The sequence below is a fragment of the Mandrillus leucophaeus genome, unplaced genomic scaffold (genome assembly GCF_000951045.1).
Source record: "Mandrillus leucophaeus isolate KB7577 unplaced genomic scaffold, Mleu.le_1.0 Scaffold34, whole genome shotgun sequence".
NCBI lineage: Eukaryota > Metazoa > Chordata > Mammalia > Primates > Cercopithecidae > Mandrillus > Mandrillus leucophaeus.
Window position 1 is genome coordinate 651,997 of NW_012103587.1, and position 8,948 is coordinate 660,944.

At 39.6% G+C, this 8,948-nt stretch overlaps 1 protein-coding gene across 2 annotated transcripts in view; it reads right to left on the reverse strand.

The window, feature by feature from the left end:
• Positions 1-8,673, reverse strand: part of CCDC92 (coiled-coil domain containing 92) — a 34,550-nt gene extending 25,877 nt beyond the window's left edge. Inside the window, exon 1 of one of the 2 annotated variants that reach the window (XM_011988873.1) lies at positions 8,586-8,673. The gene's annotated coding sequence lies outside the window, so the exon portion shown is untranslated. The remainder of the gene's footprint in view (positions 1-8,585) is intronic. The other variant, XM_011988872.1, reaches the window with a different exon arrangement.
• Positions 8,674-8,948: the final 275 nt, after the last annotated feature.

The window sequence follows — 8,948 nt, forward strand, 5'->3', positions numbered from 1 at the left end:
CATGAGTGTGTGGGTGGGTGCTACCAGCATCCCGTGGGTAGGGGCCAGGAATGCTGCTAAATGGATCGTAATGCACAGGACAGCCCCAGAGCAAGGATAATCTGACCCCAAAGGTCAAAAGAGTTTTGGATGAGAAACCCCCAGGGTTAGGGTCAACCTAATTTGAGGTAGGCCTTTTCTCCCCTTTGGACTTGAGGTTTATCCTGGTCTCTCTGGGTTTCCGGGATGGCTAGTAAACGCAGCGTATGGCACTCTTGGGAGGGCAAGCTCTCCCCACATGCAGCACCCTTCCTGTACCAGAGAACTGCTAACCCTGGAGGAAAAGGCAACCAGCAGGTGAGGGAGCAATAGGAGCCTACTTGAGTGAGTTTCTTCCTTGTATCTTACACGCTTGGCGAAGCAGGAATGCAGAAAGGGACTACTTTACCTGTTTAGCTAAAACGGCTGGAACATTGGATCAGCATTTCCTTGCTTTCTTTTGCTTGGAAGAAAAAGGACTGCAAATAAACTCCAAATTGCCTAAGAATGTAATAATTTTCTTCCCATTTCTTAATAATGTGAGATTTTGCTTTTCTTGTATGAACGTTAACGTGACCCGAGAACTGAAGAGGGTGAGTGCAAGATAATTCTGAAATGCAATAGGGACTCCAGTGTTATGGTTATAAAGCTGCATATTTCTACAGAAATTAAGTGGACACATTGAAGCTGACCTAGGTGTACAGTTTCCACAGGAGTACTCTATCTAACACAAGCAGGAAATCTCTAGGAAACTTTGATGTTTAAAGGCTTTAATATTTCTTCAATGCAAAGAGTTTTGTTTTTAAGGACTTCACTAAACATATAAACCTTAGGAGAATTTTAAAGACTCCCAATAAATTTATGAAATCATGTCAAAACTCCTAATATTTTATATATACTAGCACTTTAAGAAAGCTTTCCAGGCTGGGAGAAATGAAAGTACAGGCTCCGTGGTCACCAGGAAACCCTGTGTACAACAGCCATAATTTGAACTTTGTAATTTGCACAAATATACTGGAGAAGTTGAAGTAATTAGTGTTGCGCTGGTAAATCTTAAAATGGTTTTCTACTTCGAAAAGGTCTCTTTCAAAATAAAAACAATTGCTCAGGTTATAAAAGCAGTTTAAAAATAAAGTTTAAACATAACAGGTACAAACTGAAAAGTTATTTATCTTTTTTTATAAAGTGTCTGTATTAACAACAACAAGGTTATTCCAATATAACACAGAAGACTACATAAAAGAAATTATTCAAGTTCTTAGTACTTTTAAAGAAAATCCTTTCATATCTATTTTTGTGAATTTGGGGGTATAAGAGAAGGTTGTGTCTTCTATATGGGGGGTGATAGAAGGTATTACAGTTCATTCTTTCTATAAAGGAAGCACCTTTAAGCAGCTTTGAGCCAGACACCGCGGAGGACATGTGGAGCACACCAACAAACAAGAGACAAACGCTCTCCCCCTGTGGAGCTAATATGTGGGAGCAGGGGCGGGGCACAGACAAACGCTCTCCCCCTGTGGAGCTAATATGTGGGAGCAGGGGCGGGGCACAGACAACCCTGTACATATGGATTCATACAAAAAGCAGAATTTTTTCACAAAGGCTAAATTAAATGGAACTTCCTAAATTCTTGACACTTGCCTTACAGAATAGCTCAATGACTACCTAACACCATGATTTCAGAGTAGATGAATCTAAACATGAGAATACAAATTAAAGGGAGCTGTAACTTAAGAAACTATTATCGTTATAAATTGCTTTTTAAAAATCCCAGACAGTATTACATGTTATGACAACCAAGAGTCACTCTACTTCCATTAGCTGAATGTTTTAAGATGCCACATTTCTGACAATTTAAAATAACAACTGCATTATTTTTTAATGTAAATTTTGTTTTCTAAAGTTCCTAATTCCCTTTGGACCAACAGAATAGTGAGGCAATTAGTTAATAATATTTACCTAAAAATGAATAAAGAAATTAAAATTCAAATGGAAAACACATCCCTTGTCACCTGATAATCCCCACTGATGAGCTGCTGGGTCTTTTTTTGAATACTTGTTATTAAAGCTCAAATTATGATCGTAAAATCAATCAATGTATTAGGACACCTGGTATGTTTGGTAACATTTAAAAACTACAATTTTAAATTGCTAAATATATTGCCAGTTAAATACACTGTTTGGAATGACGTGTGCATGTACGTGTGCATTGAGATACAGTGAGGTGAATCCATAAACACTTGTGTATAATTGAAGAGACAAGACTACCCACTCACAGAAAAGTAAATTGGTCTTTGGGATGCAATCTCTTCTCAATAAAGAGGAATCTTGATTCATCTTGACCTCTGTATATTCTGTCCGGAAGTCAAAGCTTATTGCTCTCACTGGAGTATGAAGTCCTGCTTTTCTTTCTCACTTTTTCGTGACTCTGTTGACTACGGACAATTGTGAAAACAGTGAGGGCTGCATGCTCTTGGAGGAGCTTACATTTCTCACGGCCCTCATGTAACTCATGTTGGGCTGTTTTGGAAATATACTTCCTTTGGTGAATAACACGGTCAAGGTTATCTATGGTCAGTCATCTTTCTCAGAGTGAACAGTCCCTTATGGTGGCTCTTTCCCACACTGTCCTGTCCCAGATCAGGCCCCACATCGTAGAAGGGACTCTGAAGACTGTCAGGGTTTCAGAGAGCCCCTTGGTAGCTCCAAAGTGCCTTCATCTTGTTCCTGTGTCCCATGGCCTGGAACACAACAACAAGAAGGGATGCCAGGGAAAATTGTATGTGGGTAGCATGCTCCAAATTTACCAGTGTAGCTCATCACCACTCTGTGAGTTGTCTGACCTGTCCATTCATGTTGTGGGAAGTAGCTATAAAGACAAAGAGAGCAACTTATCTATGGATGGGGGTGTGGGGCGGTAGGCGGGCATTTATAAGCACATTCAGATTGGTTTTATTCAAATGAGAAAAACAGGTTTTCGTGTGAATGCTTTAGTAATTTCACTGGGTATAGAAGATACATGCAAAGGCTAACACAATGACTGTCAAAAAGACTTCTGAAATATTTTATTTACAGATTTGGTACATTAAGTGTATCTATTTGGAATAGGAGTCCATAATTTCCAGATTATAAATAAAGCTGTAAAGCCCTATACATTCATCAATGCCTTCACTGTCTTGTCCACAATCAGAAGAGGTGGTAAAATGTCCAAATGGAACTGTGAAAAATAACCTAGCCAGGAATTTTCAGAAACTGGACTGAAGTGGCTGGATTCCCTACCTATAAATGTAAACATGAGAGTGTGACAAACAAAAATCTGGGATCTTCACCTAAAAAACTGAGTAGGCTTCGGAGGCTTCTGGTTACATCCCCAATGGTAGGACATTCCATGGGAGAGGAAGCTATGTTCTTTTGAGAAATAGTTAAGTCTTGCACACCAATGGAAAGCACTGATGAGGGTGTCTGTCAATATATCTCATTCCCAGGTTCACTCTGTGGTTCAGCAGTCCAAACATCACTTCAACCTTCCTCCAAGGGACTCCATAGTTCTGCTGGCTACTAATGTGCCGAGGATTCCCGGTTTCTTCAGTAGGAACATGCTGACCCCAACGACTTTGACACCTTCTAATTAAACTCAGTTTTCTCTAAACACAGGAATGGCTAATTTGCTGCTTTCCACTTAAATTTCAGACTCAAGATGGTCACTGCACAGGCAGGTCCCGCTGGCATCCTGAAACTACTAGGAAAGGCACTCTGCTCTAACCACAGCCTGCTAATGAGTAACATTCAGTGCAGTGTTCTAGAATTAGCCAATGGTCACCCAAAGCTCTGAGTTCCATCCTGCAACAAGGGATGAGACACAAGAACACCTCCAAATAGACAGCTCTCAACCTGTCTCCAAGGTCTCACTTCTGGCTCTGTTTCTACTTGGATATTTATTTTCTCTCTCCCCTAAAAACCTGCCTTTGCCCTCAAATAATATGGTTTGGCTTTGTTCATCTCTGAACTGGGTCCTGATACCACAGCCTTATTGTACTAATAAACTTGTCAAAAACTGACTTGACCCCTTTATTGATGGAAAACAATTCCTCACTTGAAATCTATCACATTGCAGAGGCTGAGGAGGATTACACATCCTTCCTCCCCCGAGAGCAATAGGGCATGTCAATGAACAAGTACCTTAATGCCAGAAAGCTGCTGCTCTATTCCACTAGAACTTTCTGGTCTTGTCACAGGGACTCAACCAAAAGATAAAGATGATTCGGTATCAAGATACTGACCTTCCCTGAAAATGACAGGCCAAACCTAGTAACTTCTACTATGTTCTTATCTATGGGAACACAAAACTGAGCAAAAAATCCCAACCTTTCTCCATCTTTCTTATCAATGTGCAAGACTTGGCTATTTTAAAAATGCATATCTGCCCTAACACGCTACTAGCCACCGAGGCAGAAACACTAGCAGTGCCTTTCATCTGGGTTGATGTGTGTGACAGCTGAAGAGAAAGGAGTTACAAAAAGCCTCCTTTAATGTTTAGGGTATGGTGTGAGCCTAACCTCTTATGTTCATTTATCATTAGAAAAATATGGCGATCCTAAGATAATTATGCTATGTATGATAGAGATGGAACTTTCTCTTGGGAACCCAGTGTTTTTACATGTCCTCTACATTATATCAAAGATGGCCTTTTCAGAGTATGATGCCACGGATTTCTAGGTAAAATGTGCAACTTTAAGAGAGTATTGCAGTAATATTGGGAACGACAATTTACATGTAGCATTAATGCTTAAACAATGTTACCTAAGAAAATGGGCTTTAACGACTTCTCATAAACTCTCTTACTTGCATAGTAAATGAGAAGGGCACAGGATGCATTTAGAAATAGATTGGGGAGGAAATCTGAAGAGCAAAGGATAATGGATTTTATGCAGACCTAAATTTAGTATCTGAAGTGTTGCCAAAGAGGCAACAAAAAGAAAATTTGTAGAAGCAGAGTATTACGTGCCTTATACTCCTTTATTAAAAGTTTTCTTCTGTCGTTTTTTCCCCTTATTATAAGCAGCTTTCTCAGGCTTGCTCTATTTGGTGCTAACCAATGGAAGTTCACTGCTCGGTCCTGAGAATTCAGCTAGAATAAAGAATTTCAGAAACAAGGAGAAAACTTACTCCTTCACAGAAGAGTAGACACTTCTTGCTTCGTAGTAAAGTTCTTTCTGATAAAGCAGTAAGCTGAGAATAATCGTCAAAGTATTGATCTCGGTCTGCTCTCCATTGCGGAAATTTGCATGTAAACTGTTTTCTGATTAACAAAGAAGTCTTTTAAGATGTTTGTGTGATCCCTTCAAAAGTCATGGCTAAAAGCTTTAAAATGCAATCTTTAACCTTGAAAATGCTGCTTTCTAACTGGTTGCCTTATTTGCTAATTTGCTGTCCTGGTAATAATATTTAAGTAGTATCTGTGATTTTTTTTCCTGGAAAAATAAGTATTTTTAAGGTTTCATTTTATTTCTTGGTTGGCCAGAAAATCTTGATAATCGTCTCTTTTCCCTTCATGCATACAGCATAAATAAATGGTATATTCCTTGTTCAAAGTTTGAGGACTCTTAGTCACTTATCACACCCAAAGTCAGCTAATGGGTAAGAGACACAAACGCATGAGACAAACTCATCTGCTACAAAACAAGAGAGAGAAACTACTTTAAAAGATGTTTAAAAAGTCCAGTCCAAGCAGACATTAATTCAGAATCGTTTTTTCCTCTTCTTCCTAAACTGGAGAGGTCGGACCTTGGTTTAACTCAATTGGCCTCATTACCGTCTTGCTGCACTTCAATCCTTGTGTATTGGGCACTCGTGTTCACAGGTAACTCTGCTCTGCTTCTTAGCCACAGACTGGAGTCCCAACCTCATTGACCCACTTAATACATGTATTAGATTGACACTCAGTAGCCGAATCTTTGTTATAATAGATAAATTATTATTCCCATTTTTGATAAAACCATCATTCTCAAGATTGGTTTCATACAAACAGGGCACATGTTTTTCTTCTTCAAACACAAAGCTCCAATTCCCCTAAGCTTTTCAGCTTGCTGTAATTCTACTTCTTGGCTTTGTTTTACCTTCAGCTGCCAGCATATTTTAAAAACCATGCAGACATACTGAAAAAACATCCAATGCAACTTAATGTAGGTGGATATGACTGGACTTTTTGCTGTGAAACTTGAGTCATGTTTGAGTAATGAAATAAACAAACTAAAATGCGGAGCAAGCACAAGAATCATCTCTTATTCAGTCTTTTTTCTTCTTCTTCTTCTTCTTTTTTTCTTTTTTGAGACGGAGTCTTGCTCTGTCGCCAGGCTGGAGTGCAGTGGCATGACCTCAGCTTACTGCAACCTCCGCCTCCTGGGTTCAAGCGATTCTCCTGCCTCAGCCTCCCGAGTAGCTGGGAATACTGTGCCACCATGACCAGCTAATTTTTGTATTTTTAGTAGAGATGGGGTTTCACCATGTTGGTCAGGATGGTCTCGATTGAGACCTCGTGATCTGCCCGCCTCGCCCTAGCAAAGTGCCGGGATTACAGGAGTGAGCCACTGCACCCAGCCTTATTCAGTATCTTTTAAAAAATGTTTTCAGCCAAGTAAAAGAACGATTCACCTTCACAACTTGCTGGCTCTCCAAAGAATGACTGGCACCATCCTATTTTTTAAAAAGAGCTTTAAAAAAAGACTTTTGTGCTTGCCTTCCTAGAAAAGGGTAATTTTCCTCTTGATTCAATGTTTATTGTAGAAAATAAAAGTCAAAGAAAGAAATACAAATCATGTATAATTAAAAAGAGTCTTTTAAAACACACTGAATTTGAGAGTGCTTTATTCCTGTAACGTGCCATACAAACGCAAAGCAGGACTAAGAACCATCTTTGATAGCAGGTGGGTCTTTAATCTACTAAAAATCTTCCCAGGGTTTGTGTAGGTGTTTGGGGATGTTGCTATGTCCACAACTGTAGAAGCCAGCGTAAGAAAACAAAAAACAAAAGCCACAGTGCTAAAAGTGAAGTACGGAAGTCCTCGAATATAGTTGCCATCGGAATACCTAGGAGTCCCTCTCAGAAAGACCGCCCTATACCTGTGATACCTCCTAACAGACATTCAGGCCAAGTGGGGAACCAGCTGATCCCAAAAGCCCCTAGGGAAGGAGCAGCCCCTTCTTTCCACTGCTAGTTCTCACCATAAACAACTTTTGCCTTTACGTGAAAGTGAAATCTGTTTTTCTGTACTAATTACTCAAAATAAATGAAATCCCTTGCTGCATGACAGACCTCCACATATCTGAAGACAATTAGGACACAGCCACTTCCCTGCCCAAATCCTTCTGCAGGTTGAAACATCAGAGCTGAAGATGTGGAAACCGGTGTCATTAGGTTAGCACCTACCTAGCCGGGATGAAACTTCAATCTGACTCAAACGTTTACTGCAACATTGGTGTGTGAAGACACAAAGTCACCTAGTCACTGCCCTTGAAGGATATGGAATTCAGTAAATTCAGTAGATATAATTAATCTTAGTTACCAAATGTGTGCCCACTATGTATTAGAAACTATTTATGGCTGACCTGGTTCCAGATAGAAGGAAAAAAGTTCCATGACTTTTCTTGCTAGAAATACGAGAAAATGCTTTTTCAACGTAAGTATTTTTTAAAAGCATCAACACTTTATTAACGTTAGTGTCACTGCAAAGGCATCCTATCAATGAGGTAATTATATTGAGCTCAATTTATCCAAAGATAATTGGGTAAGTTGAGATCAATTTATCCAATTTGGCAATTTATGCAACATGGCAGATGAAAGAGTTATATACCCAAGATGAATGATTCTTTTTTTTAAAAGAGTTAATAAAAATTTCTAATTTCCAAAAAAACCTATTTGTCAAACTGATGTATTTAAAATGTTAGAGTAAAAATCTCACACAAATAATTGTCTTGTACCTTAGATCTTAAATGTGCCTAAACTAAATTTACTGCGTAATTATAATATGCAGAGGAGTAACAAAACTATTTCAAGATTTTTCAGTGATAAGTATAGGTACGCATACCCGTAAATATAATCACGAGTTTTAAAGCCTTCTACCAAGCATATTTCACGTAAGATAAACAGTTAGCCAAAAGAATTACATACATTTCAAAACATCTTTGGAGGTAAAAGTCACTTCAAACGTTAGCATCTTTTTCCTTACAATGCAACGGCGAGAAAATGCATGGGAATTCTTAATGTGAAAAAAAAAATCATTTTATCAATACCAATGCTCTTTAATTTCAAATGTAAAAGTTTTAAAATGGCAATCCTAGCTTTAATACTCTTACAGGTTTCTGGAAATGCGTAATATGTTAAAGTATTACAGCCTGGTAGCTTGTATTTTGTTACAAAACCAACTACTGCAACCTAAACTACAGAGTACAGTTATATTTTCTCTCTGGCCGCCTAATTTTCATTAGTGGACTAGATCGTACTGCTAAATATCAAAGCTTGAAATGAAACAATACAGGCCAGCATGAAAACCTAAGTTAGAGAAACTCACTCGCGGTAGCAGACGGCAGCCCAGGAGCCAAACCTGGAGCTCTGCTGCGTTTGTGCCTTCTGCTCCGTTTCACGAATCACAGACAAATCGTCAGAGTAAACTAAAGCGCATCAAAGCTTCAGGAAGGGGCTGGCAGGTAGCGTACTTATGGAAAGGCTACCAGGACAGGAGGCGATACAACTTGTCAGGGAGGGTCTCTAAGGTCCCCTGGGTGGTAACATGCATTTAAAAAGGAGATGTGGATTCAAGCCGCCGCCTCCCCACAGCATCCCAGACAAAGCCGGGCTAGGCCCCGGGGCGCTCCTGGTGCACCTGCAATGCGGATCCCTCGCCCTGCGATCCCACCCCGGGGCTAGCAGGAGC